This window comes from Anopheles gambiae, chromosome 2 (genome assembly GCF_943734735.2).
Source record: "Anopheles gambiae chromosome 2, idAnoGambNW_F1_1, whole genome shotgun sequence".
NCBI lineage: Eukaryota > Metazoa > Arthropoda > Insecta > Diptera > Culicidae > Anopheles > Anopheles gambiae.
This window is the reverse complement of record NC_064601.1, coordinates 10,471,260-10,496,688: the sequence shown is the minus strand read 5'-3', so window position 1 is coordinate 10,496,688 and position 25,429 is coordinate 10,471,260. Positions and strand designations below refer to the sequence as shown.

The 25,429-nt window shown below is 47.8% G+C and overlaps 1 protein-coding gene across 2 annotated transcripts in view; it reads right to left on the bottom strand.

Annotated features, from left to right (window-relative positions):
- LOC1281308 (uncharacterized) overlaps positions 1–25,429 on the bottom strand; it is a 108,479-nt gene that overhangs the window by 19,904 nt on the left and 63,146 nt on the right. For both annotated transcript variants that reach the window (XM_061645278.1, XM_061645279.1), the window contains exon 3: positions 16,293–16,359. The gene's annotated coding sequence lies outside the window, so the exon portion shown is untranslated. The remainder of the gene's footprint in view (positions 1–16,292; positions 16,360–25,429) is intronic.

Below are 25,429 nucleotides of genomic sequence, written 5' to 3'. Positions count from 1 at the left end.
CCTCGGGGAAGCAGCCACTTGACACCACCGACGGTAGTACCGACTGACGGCAACTCAGTCTTAATTTGACGGTAATAAAGCTACTGACGTCTTGTGGGTTGTGCTTTTTTTGGGAACCATTGTTCGCAAGTACCCACTCGATGTGACCTTGCACCGGAGAGGATCTGCTGGATTGGGCGCTCGATCGGTGGCTACCGGATTTGGGATATCTTCACTGTGATGTGTGAAGAGGCATATTAAAAAGTATGAATTGACAACTAAGCATGTCAGATGGTAGTGGCAGCATGTTGGAATTACAAAAGACAGATAAGACAGACCTTCGCAATTCCGTGAGCTAAACGAGATGTGTCCCATTGAACCGAGAGCTCCAATTAAACCACTCGATGAACTCATTAGGTGTTCCGCGGATTATCGGTCACTTTTGCAGCAACAGCAGGTAGACGCTTGACGAGCCAATTAGAAACTCTCAACTATTTCTGTCAGATCTACGCGAGACGCACTCTAATCAGCCCCTAGGTAGCAGGTTAAATTTCACTTCCAATTACTGCGCGCAACCGCTGATGCAGTTTGTGGCAAAATCGGAATTTATTCTAGCTACCTCCCCGGTTGCAAATACATAATTACGCGGGAAAATAATTGGGTGACGGCGTTTGGCGACCGGAGCAAAACCGACACTGGGACCGGACAATCGGACCGGAGCAGCTGAAACAATACGCATCCCGTCGATTCGCACGCCAACGCAATGTGTGTAATTAAAAGGCTATGACATTAGCCAGGGAACTCATTATAAATGAGCAAACATTGGTCCGGATGGCCCGAATCGGAAGCTGGAGGATGTTGGATTGTGTGTGAGGATGCACAAGCCAGCAATAGATTTATCCTCGGTTTGTGTTCGGTGTGGAAATTGAAATATTCCTGCATCCGGTACGATATGAGCAAAGCAGAAAACTTCTCACGTTACGTGCACTAACTAGCACCGTGCTGCGGGAGGCACGGCGGGTAGGACCAGGTTTGGCATATTGTTTCTAATTAGTCCAGAATTTCACGCCACACGCTTCCGTGTGTGATGGCAGTAAAGGAGGAACAGTCCCAGACACAAAACGAGAGCTACCTGGAAACGAGCTGCAACGAGGAGCAGCAGCAGCAGCAGTAGCTTCAAACAGCAAACCTCCGGCCCAGGCTCGGGGATGACGAGCAGAAGCCGGTCGATTTCATTTCATATCCGGATTACCCCAGTCCCGAGCTGCAAGTACAGTGTGCAGTCAGAGCCACAAAACCAAAGCCACACTGTCATAACGAAACTAATTTCATTAGCAACTGAATGCGATAAAACATCTCGCTCTATCAGACAACCTCGGTGAGACTGTTTGTGCGCTGTATGGAAGCGAGGGAAGCCGAGACTCCGCAGTTGGAGCGATACGCAAAGCCTCATTCCTTGCACGAATGTCTGTGCCGGCTCCCGAGGTATTTTGTAGATAAGAGCATTTGCATGATGCATTCCACTCTTTGCGAAAGCCCGGGCCGAAGAATACTGGCGTGTGCTCGCACCAAAAAGTTGGCCAGCTTCCGGGGTACGGAGATGCTGGAAAACTAGCTGTAGTGTAGGTTTACTGGGGCTGCTTCAATGCTTCCTTCAGTCGCATAATCGGATAACTATCAGGCGCATTACGTTACGGGTTCGTGTTACGGGCATGAAGAAAGTGCTTCATCTTCGTTGGGGCCAACACTAAAGCGAGGCTCCAAACCGGCAAATCGACTACACACCGTACACAGAATTCCGGAGAATCGAGATGCCCACCACCAGCACCGGGGCAGGTGGGACGGGGTTCAATGCGGTCGGGCTATGGACCCGACGCTTACGGCCGCGTAAATGAGTTTCCACTCAATCGAAAATGCTTTCGCCCCGGTGGCAGTCCGGCCCGGATCGGCCGCACCCTTTCGACGAACGACGAAGGCCCACAACAAAGAGTCTCGATCGTAACCGCGGCGAAGCAGCAAGGGAAGCTTCTTAGCAACTCAATTAATTAGAAGCGTTTCGGTCTTTGTGCAAAATGCAGCTAAGTAAGCATTCGAGGTCGAAGCTTCTAACCAATCCCCAGCCCGTCCGAAGCCAAACAAATAGAGCGGACGCAATTGAAGCATTGAGAAGGAGCTCCCACTGGGTACGTTACTTTTTAAAACCCGGAAGCACGGAAACTTCTTGCAGCTGAGACGAATTGGGTGGCCAGGAGGTTGGGCTTGGTGGAACGGTTGTTTCTTTTGTGCTTTATGTTGTGCTTCCCTTTTGAAAGCGGATAATAAGTTTTCCGCCCCTTCCCGACTCAATTATGACCCCGGCGTTCTTCATTGTTCCTTCAGGACACGCAATAAAATTGGCTAGCCGAAGAGTACGGCTTGCTGCTGGTGCAATGGCCGCCTTCTAATGCGAGCAAACATTAGATGGAGAAAGGGATTAATTTAACGAACCCGCAAAGGATAATGCTTTTGGATCAATTAGAAAGTTTATCCTTCTTTCCCTTCACCTCTTAACGGGCTTCTTGGTGCGATTCGTGCGCTGCTCGACGACCGCATTAATCACGTAATGTGATTCGCTGAGGCGAGAATCGGTTGGAATGTTTCGGAGCAAGATGATTTAATTTCGGCACGACAAGATTATCTCGAGATAGGCGAGGAGAAGTTCGAAACCCCCTCACCTCGTTCTAAAATTTGTGACATTTTTCATTGCAAAAGTAAAGCTTTCCACACTGTGCAGCGAGACATCACTGCAGTGCCGAGCTGCAAAGCATCTCATCCACCATTAATCTCATCCACTCAACAATCTGACTTTTCTGACAACTTTATCCATAAATAATCGCTTCATGCTGCTGCTACCGATCCGTATGTACCAGCTGGTACGGATTTGCAAGGCATCGTTCGGCATCGTCCGGTAGTTAAACACACGCATACTCATGGATAAACAACCGCAAGAATCGATTCACCCCATCAAAGTGTCAACTGGGCGGCAGTGCACAGAATCGTTTAAGACCGTGAGCATGTGGGCGGACACATCAGTGCAGGGCAGGGAGTAAAACCTGATCAATTAGAAAATTGTGCAAGAAAAGTTGTTCTATCTCCATTTCCGCAAGCACCCTTCAGTCAGACAAGCCCAGTGTTGAGGAGGAGAAAGACAATGGCGATAACATCCGCCTGGAATGTCCTTGCACTGGTACGAATACGCCTGCCGAAGTGAGTTTTTGCGTCGAGCAAGTTTCGTGCAATGATAATAGTTTTCTTCCTCAATTATGAAGATCGGATTTCATACCGGATGGTTCGGTTGACCGAGCATGTGGGCAGGCAGTATCCTGGCAAGTGTCAGCCTATCCTGTCCGTCCTGGCAGACCCCACAGCCAGGCGCACGCTGATCAACTTCCACTAGCAGCCTTTTGAGGTTTTTGCGAAAGTGCTGAAGTCTCGTTTTATTTGCCCACCCAAGTGTTTGCCGGGCCGAATCGATCGCATGAAGAAGTTTGAATAAATCATACTTCCGCCTTTCGACGATGGTGGTGTTTGCCCCCTTTTCCTCGCAACCTGAGTACAGCCGGAGTACAATCCACTTAAATGGCTTGGTGTGTGAGAGTGTTTTTTTGTTGTTGCATTGCTTTATTGAGTTTTCACCAGCCCGTACCTCTGCTCCATGGATGACTCCATGGAACTCGATGGATGACAAGCTCAACTGCTGTTTGATAAAGTCGCACCGATAAGGAACAGATGGTACTTAATATTTACTTCGCCGCATAACTCAACGAAACTTTTCCCGCTTCTGTAACGAATACACAAAACAAAAAATCTGCGCCATGTCCTATCTCGCTTGGTACAGGATGTTAAGGCTTAAATTTGTATGCAGCACTGTGTACTAAGCTGGACGAGTGGATGGTAACGAGTGAGGTGTTTAAGCTAAAAGTCACATTGAGAGCATTGAAAAGGTTGTATTCTTTGCTCACTCTTTAAAGAGAGTAAAGTCTCTTGGGACAAACACTGCTGAACACTAGGATTCCTTTATTTTCCAATAATTTCGCTTCAAAAAATGTAACCACATTCGGTGTCTGAATTTTTCTTACAATTTAGAACGAAGTGCGATAAAAAAAAGCTTACCGGTTTAAGTGCGCCCCGTCGAATGATCTTCCAACTTCTCGAGTGTCGCACTCTCGATTTTTCTCCCAACGAGCAATCGTGCAGCAATCGAGTTTTTCAAGATGTCGATAAGAAATTCCAGCTCCAGCTCAAGACGCAAGACCTGGGGAGAATCAGTTGGGAGGCTGGGATAATAAACCACCCGGGCTACAAGAAACCGAAGAAAAACGACTTCACACTTCCTCTTTGCGTTTGGTGCTACATCTGGAGGAGTGTTATCCTTTGCCGCTGTTTCCCCTTGATGGAAATCGGCTGTAGGCGCTCCGTATCGGTAGCGATGACAAGTGATGAAGGTGCGGGTTAAAAGAATGGCTCACACCACGCACCGACGAGTGGCAAGGACGGAAACGTGAGCAGAGGAAATTGAAAATGGTGGAAAATTACTGTACCAACTGAAGTGAACGGTTATGTTTCGCTGCGTGTGGGAGGAGGGTGCATTTACGCGTGGAATTTCCTTCGCGTATCAAAAGGAGCATTTATTCGATTGATTACGAAGCGGCACCGGCACAGTTGGGAAGCTGTTTTCGCTAACACTTTCATACCAGTTCGCTTGCTGTAGGGTCCAAAAATTCATCACATGAAACACACTCATTTCCTGCCACTTCAATAATCATATCAGCGGGCTGGAAAAATGAGGCTGAAATCTGTTCAATTTTTCATCTCCCAAAACACCTACGGAAGGCACTGGCAGGAGCTGTACCGTAGCGTTGAAATGTCAATTATTTGTCACTTTTTGTAGCCCTCTTCGTGAGGTATGTAAAACGGAACGGCGACGGTAGTGCAGCGGGATGGCAAATTGTTGATAAATTAAGTAACGAGCGTAGTAACTTCCGAACTTCAACCGAACGAGAAACGGCTTTTGTAGAATGGAAGAAACTGAAAGCGACAAGGCAAAAAATGAACATAAAATCAATGCTCGGAAAACATCTGGCGCCCATCACTGCGTAAAACGAACGCTCACAAACGCAGCCTTTGGATTTTGTTGATGTGTGGCCGATGTGTGTTTCGTCTTTCTCACTCCCGGGCAGTTAATGTAAACATTTATGCTAACGCTTTACGACGGCAAAACAAACCCGGCTAAGGAAAACTCAAACGTGGCTTCTGATGGTGGAAAGCGTAAGAAGAATATATCGGGGAAGCAAAATTCATAACGCCGAAAGCCACGAGAATTGGGGAGCCGGTAATTAAAACATCATTATCGGTTGGGTAACGCGTTGCCCGCACTACACACATTATGCGGCACATTGTAGGCGAATCAATGAAAACATTGTTGCAGTGACACGTTTATGGACGGCTTGACATGTTTATTGGTTGTAAGGTTAGGAGATAGTTTATAGGCAAACGTGGTACATTCATGCTTTGATGTCGTGCAAATCATATTAATCTTCTTCAAAGCGGAGTTCAAAATCAAAGAAATTAACCGCAATATATGTATTTCAGCTTCAAACTGAATCTTTATACTAAAAAATGCTGTTTCCTTGTTCTTAAATGGTAACCATCTGTTCAAGGAAAGCAAACAACGTTATAGACATTGAGCCAAGCGAGAATGAGCGTCGTTGAAGCGATTAACGCAAGACTCCCGGAACCTAGACTCCGAACATAATAAACGTTTATCATTCAAAATTTGATTGCCCTGTTCTCGGTAAAACCGGCCCACCAATTAAGAGCACGCGTGTAAGCCTTGTTATTAGCCGATCAACACACAAACCATCCATATCGTGATAGCCATCAAATTACGATTTCATAACTCAGCTACCGGGCATTAGGCCCGTTCGCGTCGCAACAAATTGATTCTTAATCCACGGCCCAGTCTGGTGAGTCCTTCGCAAACGTGAAGCACAAACCGTTTAATCATCGCATCGCAAGGCGCAATTCCACGTGCGTCTACCCCTCCCCCCCCCCCCCCCTTCAACGCCGCCAACGATCATCAATCTTTAGCCAGGGCACGTCGCGGGACGAAACCCCGAAAGGTGCTAATTGCTATTGTTACAGTCAGCACTGTATGGAAGGCCTGCGACAGCCTTCCGCTTGAGCCTATGAGCTCAGATGCAGCAGGACTGTGTGTCCCTTGGCTGGGAAGCTGGAGCAGGAGCGAGCCTTGTGTTGACGGAACTGAGCACACCACTGAGTTCGTTAATAATGTGGCCATCTTTTTCGGAAGGCTTTGCTTGAGCAACGGAACAGTTTGCGAGCGAGTCATCGTCGGATGTTTGAAGACAAAATAGCGATGACTCATCCCTGGACCGATACAGCATGCGGCGTAGATTGATGAGTGTATGATTTGTGCGAACTCACGATTTCAGCCGACATCAACGAGACCATCGTGTTAGCAGCAGCTACAACCTGCAATCCACTCTGAGAACGATTCGAGAAGATCTAAAATCGAACCCGATCGTCAGGCTGCTAGGGGGCAACCGTGCGGGTCAAGGTTTGTTTGGAGGCTGGCGAACCGAAGCGGCAAGTTCAGGTTCAAGATCGTGTTTGTAGTTGGCTGTTGCAGCGCACTGATGGAATGTACCCTGGCGCAACGGAATACGGCGGTCAGCCATCGCGATGCCTCATAAACACGGCTTAATTAGACGATGACGATAATCGGACGAACCCCGCCGATGTGCGAGTGAAGACGCTACCTTCCACCTTTCCGAGGGGAGGGTTCGAATGAGCAAACGCAAAGAGGAAGCAAACATCCTGTCCAAGAACTGTTGCTGCGAGCTAGAACCAGTGGATGAGCTCATGCCTAACCGATGAGCGCAGCACCGTTAGCGGATAGTGCAAAAAGGTGTTGATAATTGATGGGTTGAAGGCTGAAGTAACTAACGTGCCTCTGCAACAGACCGTACTTCTCGTTGGAGCCTCTCTCTGTGTCTGTGTTTGTGGAATGGATACGCAATGTTAGCCACTGTAAAGCCACTGACCTTCAAGTGTGGACCAAGATCGCTAGCACAGAAGAGCCTCACCTAAAGCTCACTTCCGCGGTTTACATCGCTGGCTTTGTGAAGATGTTCACTTTAAACGATCTTGCCGGATTTTTTTCTGTACCGACAACAACAAGACGCTCTCATAAGACACACCGTTGCTGGGAGGTTCTGCCCACTCGTTTTAATGTGCTGCTTTAAAGCAACTTCCACTGAGACGATAGCAACGTACGTAAAAAAGCTGCCGAAAAAACAGCCCACTCTACGATCAAATGTCCTCAAGAATGTAAAGCTCGCTTAAGCCTTGTCCAAACAGGAGAGCGTTTTGTGTGACCCAGGGCCGGAAGAGCGGAACCGTTTACCGGGGCTTTTAGTTGATTTTGCAAAATTACCCAACCACTCGTGTGAAACAAGGCTTCCTTCCCTTCAGTGTTGATGCCTAGGCACTGACAGACGGCTGCTTGTGCATTGTGCAGCATATCTCGGTGAAAAATGGCTGGCAAAGAACGCATCTTTACCCGTCGTCGAGTGTGAAAGATAAATTATATCCTCCCCACACACGAAAAGCTCACATGATTTACTGCCACTGGCTCATCACAGCCGGAGACTATTGCCCACTGTGCCCTTCCTTTATGGCATCGTGCATCATGCACTTGTGAAACTGCATACTCTCTGGCAGTGTGGAGGTTGAAAGAAAACTGCACACACACACACATCCAGAAACGTAAAGAGAACGAACAGTTGTCGGAAAAAGGCTGCTCATATCGGAAGAAAAACGATACACACCCGGGCGTACATAACGCGTTCCTTTGCATCTTGGTTGGTTGCTGCCAGCGGACGCACTACACCGGTCGGAAATGGATCGTCTGGTGCTCCAAGTGGCGCTAAAGAGTTTCTTGGGAAGAGCGTTTGGATCCGAGAGAGAGAGAGATAGACAGAGAGAGAGAGAGACACACAGAGACAGAGGTCAGGATGTGTGGGACGTTGCGCCTGTTTCGTCTAAAAGAATCCCCCCGTGCTGCTAGTGAAAAGCACTCGGTCGGACGGTTTGGTCGCTTTGAAGAAAGGTCTACACCGTAATCGCTCTTGAGAGGAGAAAACCTTCCCCAACGTACACGAGCATATATTTATATATATGTATGTGTGGGTGTGAGGAATTTGAAGATGGGATCCCTTTTACCATCCCAAATTGTGTCCGGGTCGGCGGAAGTGGTGCTTTGTTGGTTGCAGCTCCAAGAACGCTTGCTGTGGGGTTGGTGCAAAGGAAGGTGTCGGGGCGACGGAACGATGATGATGGGTGCTAAATGACGAGTTATTATTTTAAAATGGGGAAGAGATGGGATGCTGCCTGGCAGGAAGGATAGAGTTGTCTCGAAAATTTGAATCCCATGTAGGATGAAGCGGACATGGGTGTGTTTGGTGGAGTGAAGTGTGTTTGTTTGAAATTTGGCTTTGTGGCTGGAGCAGCAAAGAGCGCTTGTTTGCTTGCCAGTGTTTGATGAGCGTCATAAACTAGCTGCTGCTTACAGGATGCTTTAGCAGCAGTATGTCACGAAAGGTTAAATAGAAAGAAGATTACATATTCCGTGACTAAGACGATTTCAGGGGTCTATTTCTATGTTTAAGAGCAAAATGGCCTAGCTTTTATTATTATTTAACTGCTCTTCTTGCATGAACATCATGCAAAAATCACAACTGATCTTGTGGCCACACGATGTCATGTCAGTAACGCATTGCAAACACACACACCCACACATACAGGGCTCTAAGGTATTGTTCGCCCTATGGCGCCATTGCAAAGTTGACATTCGCTTCATCACTTCTCAACCCGCGGCTAGAATCACGGCGACCCCAACGACACAGCATTCCCTGACGGTTCGGTTCGCTGCGTGTCGCCATCTAACGCCAGCAAGGCTTTTCTCTTACACAATAGTTTCATCGCCACCATCACCACCACCATCCCAACGTGCCATTTTCATCGTGCAGCGGAAGCGTGAAACGGATGTGATGATAAATGTTCCAAAAACCACACCGCATTGACCGCAACACTTGCTGGGTCGCGTTCGCTGTGTGAGGCGCGTGTGGAACAGGCTGCTCCAAAAAGGTACCACTCCAGGACACAAACACACACGCACACCAAGCCACAGGCTAACTTCCTGTGACTTGCCACACAATCCATCCAGCGAGAGTCAATTTCACTGAGATAAAACGGCATCCGATGGCTTCCGCTGTGTGAAGGCACGAGCCAACTCCGACGCTCCTCTGCTCCCAGATGGAGGCCAGATGGATGTGTTCGCTGGTTGTACCGGACGCAGGGTTTAAAATTGAAATGTACTTTGCCTAAAATCAAATGTGATGGCTCCATTATGGCTCACTGGATGGTAACGTAACCTATTCGACCTTGTTTGGCTGGTCGATCGAAGCGAACGAGTTGGCGAACCGTCCAAACAGCAGTGCGGGAGTGCGAAAACGTTTGCCCTGCGAGCCAGCAAACACGAGTCAGCAGTTGTTCCGGCCCTTTCGCTCTACGCAGCAAAATCCCCAGCGAGCTAGACTGGATCATCACGAAACGGCAGCAGCTAAAGTCACCTTCGCAGCTGAAACCTTTTGCCACTGTCAGCGTGAGGTCTTAGCGAGGCAGCGAGACTTTGTTTGACGTGGACCACCGGCAGCGATGCGCTTCTGTTCCGGCTCATTGTTTCCTACAGCCGGTTAGTCAGTGTTGGAGCAGTGACTGTGTGACTCCCACCGTGTACATCCTGGCAGGGGAAAGGCCCAAGGCTGACTTCCCAACCTGGATGCTGATTAGGCGTAGGGCCATAGTCGATTCGGGGCAAAACTTGCAAACTTTCGCCTGATTGGTGCCTACGGGGGCCCGAGGGAAGCTGTACATCTGCGGCACCATATCGGCGCACAGTCCAGACTGTCATCAGCATGTGGCCTTAATAATGGGGCAAAAGTTGGCGTGTCATGAGCGAGCTGTTCTCGCTAGCTCCAGGCCGCTCTGGCCGTGTTTAGTCGAAGTCGATAAACAAGTTTTTGGTGTGCAGACAAAATTTGAACCCCGGGTTGCGTCTCGTGCACTCGCTCTCCCATGCCCCCATGACAAGTGACCGCGGAAAAACCTTCAACCACGTGCGATCATCACTAACCGTGCCACACAGCCTGCGCGGTGTCGGTGGAGGTGGAGAAAAAGAGCAATGAATCGAATGAATGGTGCATTTGCGCCACCAGGGGAGGAGTTTCCACGTTGGTCGAGAATCGCTTAAACAATGGAACCACTAAACGCCGCCTGGAGATAGATAGTTCAGACTAGCGAATCGAGCGAGATGTGTTCCAAAGTCTTGTCCGACGATTATGGCGACACGGCGTTACAATGGAACATCACGACGTTGACGAAACAGGAAGCACGAGTCGTTTATCCGATGGACATCGTAATGGAATCGAAATACGAAGGGTGAAGATAGCCGGTGGAAAAACAAAAAAAAAACACATTCCAGATGAACACCCCACCCGCAACAGTCTTAGAAGGTACAGTCTTACACTGAGCAATCGTGCCGGTTTGATGGCTTGTACGTAAGCTATTAAAAACTATAATTGGCATCTAAAGTGCTAGACGCAGCGATTCTGATAAAATCATTCTGCCAGCAACCGACTGGCATACGATCGTAGGGCTTCGCTGTACCGGACGAGCAGAGGTAATTAATTTACAGCACAGCCAACCAAACGTCCGGATTGGAACCGTCTCCATAAACAAAGCAAACCACCGTGCAAGCCCAACAAAAAAAACCCCCTGACGACGCGAGCGATGACGCGCTGCATCATCTCCCGAATGACGGCCTTCCGCGATCGAACCCCGGTACCGGATGACGCGTTGATCATTCAATCAGAATGATAATTATCAAAGCAAATGAAGTCGTTAGATGGGAAGAGATGCAAAAAATCGCGGAGGAAATGAATTAAAAACACATCACTCTGCCCAACACACACGCTCCCGCGGCTGGAGCAAACTGACACAGCACTTTTGAAGCTAAAAGAGAGTTGAGAAATCTGCTGAAATCAACTATTGTATGCAAAATCGAGTACGGCACTGGATAAACGAGTGGGAATGCTAGATTTGTGATACCTCAGGTTGACAGGCATTAAGGGTGAAGGCATTATTTTCGGATTTTGAGTGATCTATCTTCATGCAATCGATCAGCTTGGATGTGTTTTGGAGAGTGTGATCACTATCAAAAGGGAGCTTTATTAAAATTGAAGAAACGCGATGGAATATATTTTCAGCAGACTGTAGCAGAACCGTCCACAACGCAAAGCTCTTCCTTTCTCTTTCGCCCCTACCCGAGTTGCATAAGAAGAAAATGATCGTTCACATATAATGAAGCTCTTCCCGCGCCGAGTACTTCCCACGTGGATCGTCATTGAAGGCTGCTAAAGAAAAAAAAAAACACAGACTTTCCTCCCAAAAGTATTGTCAGATTAGCGTGGAAACGAGGCTTGCAGCATTTGCATTGTGCAACGGCCGGGACGATTCCAATGACAGCTGTCACTGTCGCAGGTAGACAGTGTTTACATCCGCCTCGAGATGGACACACTAAAACCTTCGCTTGTTGTTGTGGGTGATACGCGTCGATTGGGACGCCCAACACACGTAATCTTCTTCCCTCGCGCTTCCCACCCAACAGCTCGAGCACAGCTCCGGCACGACTCAATCGTCGATACTCGATTACATCAACCTACCTAAGGGGGGCTAGTAGCTTGGTAAGCCGTTGGACAACTCCCCTCCCCCCCCTTGGAGAAGGGATGCAGCACTCACACAGACAGACAGACACGCAGTGCGCATCTTGGGCCGTTGCAATGGCGGCAGTATGGCACAACTTAACCTATCATTTGGTGCGCACAAACGCCGGCACCGGCGGTGGTTGCAGCAGCACAAACTCAAGCATGTAGTAGGTAGCTGCCTGCCGGCATAAGGTAGGTCGTAAATTAATCCCACCCCAACACACACACACACACACACCCGAAGGGAAGGGCTGCCGCTGCATCAGGTCGGCAAGAATGCGGTTCCGCAGCATTTTGTGGTAGCAGTACCGTCATAACTCGCCCTTGCCTTGCCGGCGGGCAAACGCGCGCGAGCAGCTTCTGCGCTCCCTTTGGGGGTGGAGGAAAGGGAAACGGAGGAGTGAACCGAATATCAATGTCACGTAGATGTGGCCACTGTGGCAAGGCACGGAACCGGTTTTTCACTTGATCAAAGAAAGTGTACTTTATGGCTTTTCATGCTCTCCCCGCTTCCGGCACCCTGCCGGCCGGCGTTTGCGTTCTTCCACCATGAGTGTCCATCGCAGCGATGCACTCAATGCTAGAAAAATGTGGAACATGCGTCTTGCGGCCGGGTAGCACACAGCACGAATGTAGAGCAATGGCATATTTCATAGTGCTTTATAAGTCAACAACAACAACAAGCCTTGGTCGTGTTGGGTCTTTTAATCATGATTCACAGCGTTTGATACTGCTGGAAACTGTGATATCTCCTGCCATTGCAGGAAGTACCACGGAGCTTGAAATTTTCGAAACTGATTGAAGAGCTTTTTTTACTTCTATCGCACTCTGTGATTAGCACAAGTCACTGTTGTCCAGCCTTGTTGGCCAGTCATTGCATCGAGTCTTTTTGTGCAATATTCTTCTCCTCCCATCCTTCCGGAATCGTTATGCTCGTGCTGTGACATAAACTTTGCCTTTTGTTTATCGCCCAGAACCATCTGGAGCATAAACTCTCAGGGCAGGTCATTTTGGTGTTCTGGAACTCGGACATGCATAAAACCCGTAATCCGTGGTCAGGTTTGGCTTAGTGAAATGTTTAAAGCCACTGATCACAGCATCACATTGTTATGGTTCCCTTTTTTACATCCCCCTCGAAAGCTTTAAAAGTAATTACTCTTTTATGCACCCAAAACAAGCGCGATGTTATGTGGGTTGTTTAGTCTAGGCTAAGAAAAATGACACAATCTGCACTAATAAATTTCAATTAAAGGTACCACAACAACAAAGGAGCATATAAAACTTCCGCTTTATAACAGTTGCCAACGGAGTTTTATATTGAATATAAAAAAAGGTTTAGCGGGCCTGGGGTTTAGCTCATTTATTAATCATCCCGTAGCAGTTTTCCCATTAAGCCTGGCCAATGCTTTCGCTGTGTGTTGTGAAGCTCTTTGCCTTCTTAGCAAACATCTTAACCCATTTCGCCCACCCCACCATAGAGTATTTATTTATCCCGCAGCCAAACGCCACCTCCTCTCCAGCTGCCAAGAACAGGGGAAAGTGTAAAAGCATCCGCGGGGAATGCACATTTCGGTGCACATTTGCACTGGCTGCTGCACGTCGCTATTAAATCTTCATTGCGGCCGTGCGGCACGTCTTGAACCGCACCGGAGTGGTGCACAAGAATGCAGTGGCAACTCCTTTTGCAGCCCCCCCCCCCCTCCCGAAACGAAGCTGCAATGAGTCAACAGGCAGCAGCCGCGGCGGAATGCACTGGCGGGCGGGGAACCTGAATGCAAACCCATAGCACCCCCAAAAATGGAACCAGCAGCAAGTAGGGCAAATCCAACGACAGGGTGTGTGTGTGTGTGTGTGTGAATGGTGGGATTTTTATTTTATTATTAGTACATTCCTTGAGTGTACTGTCACGCGGGCGTAATGTTACAATTTTATTTGCCCACTGACCGTGCCCGTTTTTTTTCATCCCATTGCTTCCTCCGCTTCGGGGAGTCTGTTTGCTTCCCTTCCAAGTTTATATTTTGCAGCCGTGGCACCTACGGAAGAGGAATATAAAGCGTGCACTTTACTGGAGCTGCATTGCTGCTGACGACGACGACGACGAAGGCAACGAGCCAAACAAAAAAAAGACGGAGTGGTGCAAATCATCATCTCACGGCCGAAGGAAAACGATGACGGAGCGCACCAGAGCTTTGAGGACGCCTTTTGGGAGAAGCCGGAGCCGGGGTAGATGGCATGAAGGTGTAGGTTCACCCTCACTCCCTCTATGTGTGTGTGTGTATGAAGTGGGACACACGGTTAAGGAGCCTTGGCTGGTACGTGATGCTTCGTCGATTGTGCCGATGGACGGGTAAGAGTCAGCAGTATTTGCGCACGATTGAACAATTCATTTTGCTCCGCACGCAAGTGGAGCAGCGAACGAAGGCACTGGAGGGAAGCCGGCGCTTCAAGGAGCAGGCAAGAAATATTAAACCCCCGCTCCAAATTCTCTTTCTGATAAATACTCCCATTAAACGTTGACGTTCGCAATCGGAAATGGCATTTAATTCATTAGCTATCGCCGTGGGGGTTGCGCACTATAGTCCTCGCCGAGGTGCGAGACCGTGTAGGGTTTCTCGGTGTGTTAGGGGTAGTTTTGCTTTCTCTCTCGAGGTTGGAAAGATATTTAAGGATACATTAAAACCAAATAGCAATCCATTTTCTTCAACAAAACGATGAAGCAAGCACAATAAGCTAGCATCTTTATAAACGCTCTGAATGCGACCGAGGAGCCCTGTAGCTGCAACTACGCCCTAAGAAATGTTCCAATGCCCCTCCCCCCCACCGATCGAAAGAAATGGCCACCTTTCGAGCGCAGTTAATTAAATCACACAAGCACACAGATGCTTTATCGCATTCCCCTTCCGTGCCAATGTTTTACTTCCATTTTCCCAAAGCAAGGAAGCAAGCGCCTTCTTCGGCACGCCTAACGCAAGGATATCAAAGACCCATTACAATAACCGTTTGCGTAAAAGGTGGTTGCGGACGATCAGCAAACCCATCATCACTTCTCGGCCCAGGGGTTGCCTTTTAACGCATCCGATGCGTGCCGTACGGGCAAGATAGTCCGTGAACGCAGCCCCATTTCCGGCGCATTTTCCCAGCCCGATGTTATTCGATTCATGGCTTCATTGGTTTAACTCACACACACACACAAACATACAAAAGCACAATCCTCCAGGATCTCGCAACGACAGTGTAATAAAAAACAACAAAAAATAAACAGGTGATAAAATAAACAGAAGCGCCCGTGGGTATAACGTGCCCGAGGCATTGGAGAGGTGCCGGTCCCATCCAACGCTCACCCTCTGTTCGTCTCTAAACGGTTTTCCACCTTCGTGTCGTATCGATTCGCATTTTATCGCACAAACAAACGCGCGACTTCTTCAGCAGACATCGTCGATTCCCCGGTTCGTGGTCGTCCTGCTTGCCGTCGTAAGCACCGGAAGCAAACAGAAAACGATATTTACAGGCAATAATTTAATTCGCCGGTGTCAGAACATGAAGAGCGAGGCGGACACGGGTTTTGCCGCAGTTGGAAAAGCTCTGAAAGCACCGTCGTGCTTCAGTGTTGGATAGTGGGGGTGAAAAATAAACAGGAAAAAGGTGGAAATGGAGCGTTCCACTTGACGATGCCACCGGGAGTCGCCTACCCGAATGGAGATTTACAAAAAAAAGAAGACATCAGGTTGGTGAAATGTTGTCACGAGTGTGTGCGATGGTGTGTATTTTTTCCCGATACAAAAAAGAAACTCCCGCACACACACACGCTGAGCAGAGCCAGTGAGTTGAGTGCTCTAATATTTAAAGCTTTTTAATGACTTCTTTCCGGGGAATTTCATGAGAGTTTCCCAAGAACTACAACTGGCTTGTCGCTATGTCGGTGCAAATCGATTCTGTGTGAATGGGAGAGTGGAAGGCGAACTTGTAGCAGAAACCCCTATACAGGTTGTTACTACCGTTTGGCTGTGCAGAAAGGACATACAAATGGACCAATCATTCAGTGGCGCGACGCCGGTGGATTACGTGTAAAACGGTGGCTTCCGAGTCGATAAAGGACAAATCGAGAGCAATTTACGAGCGGAACGACTGTTTAACGTTTTGCCGCTGTTGGACGGGTGCAACCGACGAACGCGTAATTTATTGGGCATTATGGAGGAAAATAATTTCATTTCCCTCTTCAATAAGACTTGGTTCATCGTCCTTTGTGGGAATGATTTCCTTTTTTTTTGGTTTATGAGCTGCCGGCTGAAGAAGCAACTTTATAATTGTTCTTTTGTTCAACAGTGTAGTTGGAATCGGCAAACGCAAACGGGAAAAGTTTCCCCAATAAATGCTCTACAATAAGGGTTTGTGGATTGCGTTTTGCATAAATCAAGGCGCACTTACCACGCTTAATCGGCTTATGACATTTTTATTTCCTCGTCGAATGTATACCGGCTGCTGTTGAAGGGGACTGAAATTAAACAAAACATAACAAAAAACAAACCTGTTAAAGCAGAAGTATTTACCTTGAATAACGGAATAGCAAGAAGTTGGGGGAAATGATGGAAAAAATACAATATTACGAAAAAATAAAGACCGCACATGTATGATGGCGTGATGATGGAAAAGATAAGTAAAACATTCCTCCCCATCCCTCTCGTTCGTTACCCGGAACGTCACAGACATTTGCTAACGAGGGAGGGGTTTGCGTGTGTGTGTGTGTGTGTTTGCTGGTAGAAACACACTCCGATATGGCCAGTACGAAAAATCGCCTCCGCACCCTTCGCTGTGCTTCATTTCCCGTTCCTTTAATCGTTGGGTGGGCAAAATTATGTGTTATGGAGTAACTTTTCACGGGGTAATTAATTTCCCGATGCTTTTCGGGTGGAAAAGCGCGGAAAGATATCCTGCTTTGGGGGAGGGGACACGTATCGTTCTGTGGTTATGTTTCGATGTCATGCCGTCTGAAGTGGGAACGAACGAAGGAATCCACACAGTCCACACAGGAAATGGAGTGTTAAACGTTATCAAAGAGAGAGAGAGAGAGAGAGAGAGAGAGAGAGAGAGAGGGGGGGGGGGAGTAGGGAGGGGATAAAAACACATACCCACCCGAACGTACAGAAATATTTCCCGATAGGGCGGCACCCGAAAATTACGACGTCGCTTTACTTTATGAAATTTGTTTTTCCAACTGTGCTTCAACGGAAAGTTGCAGGTGGTGTATAGAAGAGAAAAAAAAACGTGGCGAGGCTTTCCCTTTTTCATCCGCCTACCCTGCAGTGAATTATTGATAGTGGAAACGAATTCCTTGGCTTTTTTATGCTGTTGTTGGGGGAATGAAAATGGACGGAAGCAACAAGGTAGAATTATGTCCAGACCGGTGGAAGCCAGTAACTGCACGTATGATAAGCAGCGGGCAAAACGGTTGGCGTGCCAAAGGACCCTCAATCATATGCTCCATCCGTTCGCTAGGGGGCGTAGGATGGCCCTTTTCACGGATCGGTGCCAATGTCGAATTAGATAACGAAACATGTCATGGAATATGTGTGGCATTTTTTGAAAGAGATTTTGTTTGTATCTAACACTTGTAGAGCAGTTTCTATTTTCGATTCGGCTTCCCTTGGCACTGTATGAATGATTTATTTTTGAACCAAATTTTAGGGGATGAAACTCGACAGCAGAAGAGACGTACATTCGACAGCAAAACACGGTAGAGAATTGGAGCATTAAAGGGCACTAAATCACGCACACACACCAGATAGCAGTAAATCGAAAACGCCGATAAAACGGTTAACATATCTGCTGTCTGTAATTGAAACCACAGTTTACAGCACTGACACCTGGCACTATCTGCTGGTGCGACTTTATAACCACCGTGATTGACACCGTTTGCTGTCTACGGTCGAAATGTTTGATAATAAAACTGGCATAGCCGTGTCGAGTCGATAATGAACGTCAATGTTGCCGTTGTGCAATAAAATAATAATCACGAGCGACAATGTTCTCCCTTCCCTTCCGGGCAGGCGATTAGCAACTCAACCGTGAACGAAACAGAACCGATAAAACGATTCTATTTACGATTGGCAAGTGGGTGAGTGTTTTTCATTACTTGCCCTTTCTCCCGCTGCATTGTAGAATGCGGATCCTGCCCTCATCCGCAAATCTTCAGAACGTTTTCTACGCTCTGTGTGGTGGTACGGAGGGCGGTAGAATGAGCAAAACTTTCACCAAACACCTGCCAGTAATTGGCGGTGATTCGGTGATCATAAACATAAACACTAATCAGCAAGTTGGTGTTGGGCTTGGCAGCGGTACCGACAATCTTCGACAAGCAGCCGCTGAAGCCGTTCCGGTGACGCCAAGCAACACGGATCGCACGGAAAATCGTATGAACACTAAACCGGATAAACCCCCATTTTACGCTTCGGTCGAACTTGGTGCGTTACCGCTTACCTCCTGTGTGGAATAATTTGTGTTTGCCAGCATTAAATCAGATTTTATTTACCCTTTTACGGTACAGCATACAAACCCGTTCCCGGTCTCTTCGGTACGTCGCTTCAACCGGACGTCGTTCGTCCTTTTCTCGTTCAAATCTCGTTTAGCTGTTTTATCTTTCTCCTGAGATTGTACATTTTATGCAACGAAGCGCTTCAGGCAGCTTAACACACTACGCTTGATTTCACACCATTAGAGATTATGTGTGTGTGTGCTCTACGGGTTGAAAGGTTTGATTGAATTTCACTTCAATCAGGACCGAAACCTTTCCTCAATGTATCCGTTTTGCCCTTTTTGTTTTCGCTTCACTATCAATCCCGCTTTGTGCGCCGATAAATGCAAATATTATTCAATTCATTTGCGTTTCCGTGGAAGCCTTCCACTTGAAGCACCTCCCGTCGCACCGTCCTTTTTTCATTATTTGTACAATATATATCTTTGCTTAAACGATCATTGAATCGAAAAGTAATTAGAGGCGAAGATTTATGCAAATAGCAGCCTGTCTCCATGATATTTCCTTGGATCCTTGGATTCATCTTGCACCTCGTTTGAGTACAAGAGATTTCCCTTTACTCTAGAGCAGACGTTAAGCACCTTTCCGAAGGTGTCTTTCCTCCGGTAATAGGGTAGAAGGATGGCAAATTTATCACCACCAACCATGGGTGAATAGCTAATTTCGTCCCAATACGGCGGTGATCCGTGGATTTTTGGGTGAGTGGAATGTAATGAGCTTTTGGGATGGGGTGCAAAGTTTGGGGGTTTTGGGGCAGAACGTTAAACGAAGGTAATATGAGGCATTTTGCATAAAATTATGTCTGTATTAGTTTTTTTTACCATTTAAAGTACCCTAATTAAGCTGTGTTTGGCATGCAAGAAGCCACACGGAAGCAATAAAAGTTAGAACAGTTTGAAGTCTCATGTAACGCATTTGTGGACGATTTCAACAACGTGTTGTTCAGCAGCGTCGACTATTTCGAGACTAGTTTTGCACGCACTGATATGTTTTTCTTTTTGCAGGCACGTGCTGGCATTGTCATTTCCTTGGACCACACACACACACACGCGCAGGCTTTCAGATTACTGAGCTAAGCCGTTCCCGGACTCGTACATTGCGACCTAACATCCTTTGCTGAGACATCCAGAGCTGCACGAGCAGACGGAAAGGTCCAAAGAATGGGTCGCCAACACAGCGCAGCATTGTGTGCGCTGCTTCTGTTTTTTTTTGAAGTACAAACTTTCCATCAAACGTCCCTGAGATCGGAAATCTTCTTATGAAGGACATAATCTCCCCCAGCTAGAGGTGAAAGCTTAGTCGCTGACGGTGTGGCGTCCTTTGACGTCTGACGTCGGACGGTGCTTTCGGTACGATACGAACAAACAAGATAGGCACCTTTCAGCCATTGTCACCGCCTGTCTCACGTCGCCCTGTTTGGCGAGGCTTTGTTTGGTGAGGGGAGGAAATTTGATGCCTGCGAGTAAATATGTCTCTCCTAGAATCCAGCCCCACTAACAGCGAAGGGATGTATTGTTCTACCAAGGGGCAGCTTATCAAGCTTGTTCTCGCTGCAAGCATCAATAGCCCACGCACATCGCTGCCGTTGGCAAAAAAAGCCATCCCTTGCAGACATAATAGACACTTCACCGTCAGTCGCTGTTAGTGGCGTTGGCTAGCAGCATTTATAGCTTTCGTGGAACTCGGCTCGGCTCCTAGGCGGTAGCAGCCTTTATTCGCGTCCATCCGGCGTCACGCCATAACGCCACCTTGTCACCTTCGAACGGCGTGACGGTGTGACATTAAGTGACAGTCCCAAAACTAATCTGTCTGCTGACAGCACCGACTGGTTCGCCAACTTACCGGACCGTGGCGGAGTGGGACAGATGAATCGAAAATCGAAACTAATCATGTGCTATAATCAAATCATAAATCACATCCGCCCATGCCGGGAGGTAGTACACCAGCCGGAAGAAGAAGCCGACAAAAGATAGCAGGATAGATAAGTATTGATACAGCGCGCGCGGAGCGCCTCAATGTGCGGTGGCATGATGGGGGAAAACCAGTTGATGAGTTGAAGATAGGTTTATCAATAACTGTCAGCGCGTAAATGTGTCCCCATAGTTCATTCTATCGCCATCGGGAGGCCGCACTCGGGAGCGAGTCGATAGAAAGTGCTACAGAGAAAGTTCTACCGCACACAACCCACACATGGAGGCTATTCAGCCGTCGACACCGACGCTTGATGATTGACGCGCGGTAATTGAGCTTGGCAACTGGATGTTTATTTCCGCTTCTTGGTTGGTCCGCTTGGCAAAGGGCTGATGGCCAATTGTATAAGTGACTCAGCGAACTGACCATATGGGATTGTGCAATAGAGCGAGAAGCAGTGGCGGAGGACCTCAATCGTTGTCTTCAAGACACCCATTTCTCGAACGTGCTCTATCCCCGATATTTTGTCTAGCATACCCAATAACTCACACGATGACTAACTCACCATTGTCAACCTACGCTAAACCGCAAACTACACAACTCGATCAGCTGTTATTGTGCAGTTTGGTTCTGCCTTTCCTAGTTTCATGTTGCATTGTGGCCTGTTTTTTTCAACTTTCAAGCAAGCTCCTAGCCACGGCACGAAGTAACAGCTGTTCAGCCAGGTTTGGGCCATCAGCTTCCACCCTTATTCTCGTTTGGAACTAGTTTTAGTGTGGCAAGCTCGACCGGAGAATGAAAGTAAAACATTATCGCTCGAACGACCAACTACCCGTCTCGACGATGACCATTGCAAAGACCACGGTGTGGACCGACTGCCCGGGACACGAAGCGGGTGTGACAACTTTAAAAAACCAACAAGAAGCGCGCACGGTGTACGTTGGTCTTTTTCCTCGCACACCGAATGATTTATCATTTCACTTAACCGCACACTGAAATTAGTCCGATTTATTACCCGGTCCGGTGGCGCACTGGCCCCATGGAGCTGTCGCCCAAGCAGTGTGTGTGTGTCTTGCGAGGGGTGTGCTTTGCGCCAGCCAGCTACAACACCTCGAATCGTACCGCCAGAGACCAGTCAGAACCAAACCTCCATTGTCCGGGGCCCGGTTACGGGCTTCTCTGGCTGGTCAATCATCTGCTTACCGACGGTCGTTGCCATCGTTTGCCATCGTGATCAGTCCCGTGATTGTTAACCTGACGCAACCGAACGGGTACAATAAGGAAGTGCCGCCGTCTGCGGTCGTCATCTTCAAGTGTGCGTGTAGCGTCCAAAAATCTTGCCACTTGCCCCACTCAACGATTCGTTTCCTTCGCGGGTTCAAATTAGACCGGAGCGCTCTAATAAATAAATGGCACTCTTCCGCCGGGCACGGCACCAGCCTTTCACGCGACAAACACACCGGGCCTGTTGCTGTTCTAAGGTATGGTGTGTGTGTGTGCGTGTGTTCCTAAGGGTCAGAAGTGGTTTTTGGCTTCGGATACACCGATTGCACCACAAATTGTATGTCATTAATATTCGCCTCTGCTGGTGCCCGGTGGTTGGAGACAGTCGCTTGCTTCGGAGGGGCGTTGTTTGGTCGTTGTTGCGCAAACCAACCGCTGTACGTGAATTGTACGGTGGGGCAACACAGGCGGACTGGCTTTTTCGGGGTTTGAATTATTCTAACCGTTTGCGTGGAGATAGTTTCATTCTTCTTTTTGTGTGTTTGCGGTGCGCAAATTAATTGCAACCAATTACCGGCACTTTAAGACACCGCAACCGATGGTTGCACGAACACTGCCGTCGCTACCGTGCCAGCATGTGTTGGTGGTTTTGTGGTATCAATTATCTTGATTATAAAACGGAAACAACCCGTCCACTTGGAAGACTCGCCAAGATGCAGGGGGGAAATGTGAAATGGGGCAGAAGAGTGCTTGTTGAACATGGCAAAAGTAATGTAATAATTTAAATGGAGCAAGTCGGGCAAAGCCTACCACATTTTTATCGCTTATCCTAGTGTCTTCTTCTCCTGTCACTTAAGCTGTCAAATGGCAAAAAAGTAATACACTGAACCGTGGTGTGAGCGACTGCTCATTATGACAGGAACGTGACCTTTAAAGCGAGCGGCCGGTGGGAGATTGTGCTAGTTATTTATTGCTTTTGCTACCTGTGCAACAAGGTTGATCGAGCGGAAGACCTCTCGGAATGGTGCACATCACATTCACAGTCACCCGTGAGTGTATGATGAACCACGTTCGCTGGTGGCTATTATTTACTGATGAAATAATTAACGATACGAGAGAGCGCAAGGATACACATTGCACTTTAAATTTGAAACCATAAAGCGAATGTGAAGTGAAATATTGCGTAATCAGTTGTTCACATTGCCACAAAGGATAGGAAATGGATATGATTGTGCTTTAATTTTGGTCACCTAAATTTTAGCTAATTAATGCACCCAATTTGTGCCTTAGCCCAGTTTCGAACGCTTTCAATAATTTGCTTCATTAAACTATAGTCTAACCAAAAACCGCAGCTAATGGATGACATTACCAGGAATTGCCCAAAAACCATTACACAAACCGACCGCAGAATGTGACATCTCAATTAGGCAAGCAATCGTAAGGGGACACGCCGGACCGGGCAGCTTTGATTGATAATCCTTACGCGCCCCGGGGTTCAATGGTATGTACACCGTGTGCCGTGTGTCGGTCGGTACATTGTGGTCGTAGGTGTTAATGGAATTTCCATTTCCAGCTACCGGGCAGTGGTTGCTGCTACCGGAAAACCCCAACCCCGCTGTCCCTGTCCGGTTGTGCTTTAAGCCGGCGATGGTTGGGCCAGCCATTTCCAATCACAATGTCTACAGCAGGCACGTCACTGGACGAACAACAACAATAGGATTCCTTTCACGTTCTTTACGCACCCGAGTTCGGCTGGAGCAATGTAAAAGTTTTGCGATTGGTTTGCCGTTCATTGGTTGTGCCGTGAACGCTAGCAGATAATTAGTGAGAAATTTTGCCCAGGCGGGGAAGAATTTTCATTTCATGCGATGGAATTTTGTGTTTAGGATTGTGTAAAAAAGTTTCATCAAGATCGGGCGGCCCGACGTGGAAAATGGAAATGATCTTTCTGTGGTGTCTTTATTCTTTTGAGACCTGGCTTGAAAGCTCTTGAAGCGCTCAACTTTCGCGCCTACAACGAGTGCATTACATGTGGGGGAAAGCATGCTGTCCTTAAAATTCCAAACAATTCCGAAGAAGCAAAAAAATGTCCTTAAAAAAATGTCACCATCCTCATCTTTATTCGAGCAATTTCCGGCGGCGAAAAAGTATGCCTTAATTCATCCGGTGCATTTCCAAGACGTTGTTTTGTATTTACTTTCATACATTACGCTGAAAGTTTACGCGGCCCGTCCAAAGCTCCTTCTCAGCTACACATCCAGCACGCTAGCTAATGGCGCTAACCAGCAAACATTCTCCCTTGAAAGCAAGACAGCGCCATCGTAAAAAGGGAGTGTGTGAAAAGTTTTCCCTAGAAATTTCGCATCAAAACTTTATTGCTCCTCTCCCTCGCCTCGAACAACGCAAACCACACAACACACATCGGGACGCTATTCACATTTTTCCCGAAACGGGGAATGGAAAGCTAAGAGGCGCTCACTGGGATGGGTTTGATTCCTTTTTTTTTCTCTCTCCCGCGTTGTGCCCAAACTGTGCTGGGGGAGAATCTTAATCGGGACATTTTTGTTTCTCACCCTCGGTTTTACACTGTCTTCATTCCATCGCAGCTCATGTAAGGACATACCGCAGAACCAAAGTTGGTGGGGTACGAGGAGCGGCAGGATTAACACAGGCGGGAAACTTTGAAAAACTGAAACCGATGGGAAAAGCGCTTGTTGCTGGGATGATGACGAACGGAGGCAAAAGTTCGGTGAAAGGATTTCCCGACAGTGCAGGGTTTACGAGCAAGTCGTATCCGAACAAGAAAGGGCGAGAGAAAGCGAGAAGAGCGAGAAAGTGAGTCAGCTTAATGCAATTGAGGCGAGGCAATGAAGGGAAAAGCTGGATGGAGGCGACTGTTACCCACTGAAAAACATTTACAACACACCCGCGAACACTCAGACGATAAATCCTTTTAAATACATTCAATTTAGCATCCAACCGCATCGAATGGAGTTTTTGTTTCCGGGCGCTGTTGTGTCTGTGGCACCCGTCGCCGACGGTGCTTTGTTTTGGCTGCCGAGCTTGATCCCTTCTTCCAAACGGGGCGGCCCCCCCGTGATTCATCGGGCCAGACAGTATCCCCACCACCAATGCGCGTGTGTGTGGGTGTGTGTCATGGAAATGGGGGTTGTTTTTCCGAAAAACAAAACGAAACACTTCACTGCTGGCCCAGATTTTGCGGTGGCTGCGTGGCTGCGGGGGTTCGGGGACCGTTTAAAGGTTCTCGCTGTTTTGTTTTGCCACCGGTTGAGGTATTAGCAGGAATGAAGGGTGACTTTTGGAAAGGAAAAACAAGCGGGTTGCTGCTGGACAGAGATTGAGAAGTACTGGGAATTATTGTTGAGATGCTCTGTGGGTAGTTTAAGGTAGTTACACCTAGATTGTTGAATGAGATTATTCTAATTACTTTTCATATCGTACAATGATAATGCTACTAATTCAAACTATCACGAACAACATTTAAATAATGAATCATTTCAATTCAATTACTTGGTTACTTTTCTTGTGGCCAGCTTTGCTTGCCTTCGTCTAAAATAAGCTTACTCACTCGCAACCGTGCAGTATCATGCCCGGAACAGCTCCTTCACACTTCAATCGGAAAAGGATGAGAAGGATCGTGTGAAAATCTCCTCCCAAGCTCTAGCCCTGTTTTTCGATGGGAAGCGATACTTTTGGACGGTAGTGGAAAGGGATCGAGGGATGTTTCCCACTTACAGGTAAAAGCACACCACCCTCTGGCTCTGGGCAGCCACGGTTGGTGCCGGATGGAAACCCCGGCATTCCGAATTTCATGTGTCAAGGATTAAGAGCGATTTCATGCTGTGTGGCGGCAAGGGCTGCACACACACGGATCGAA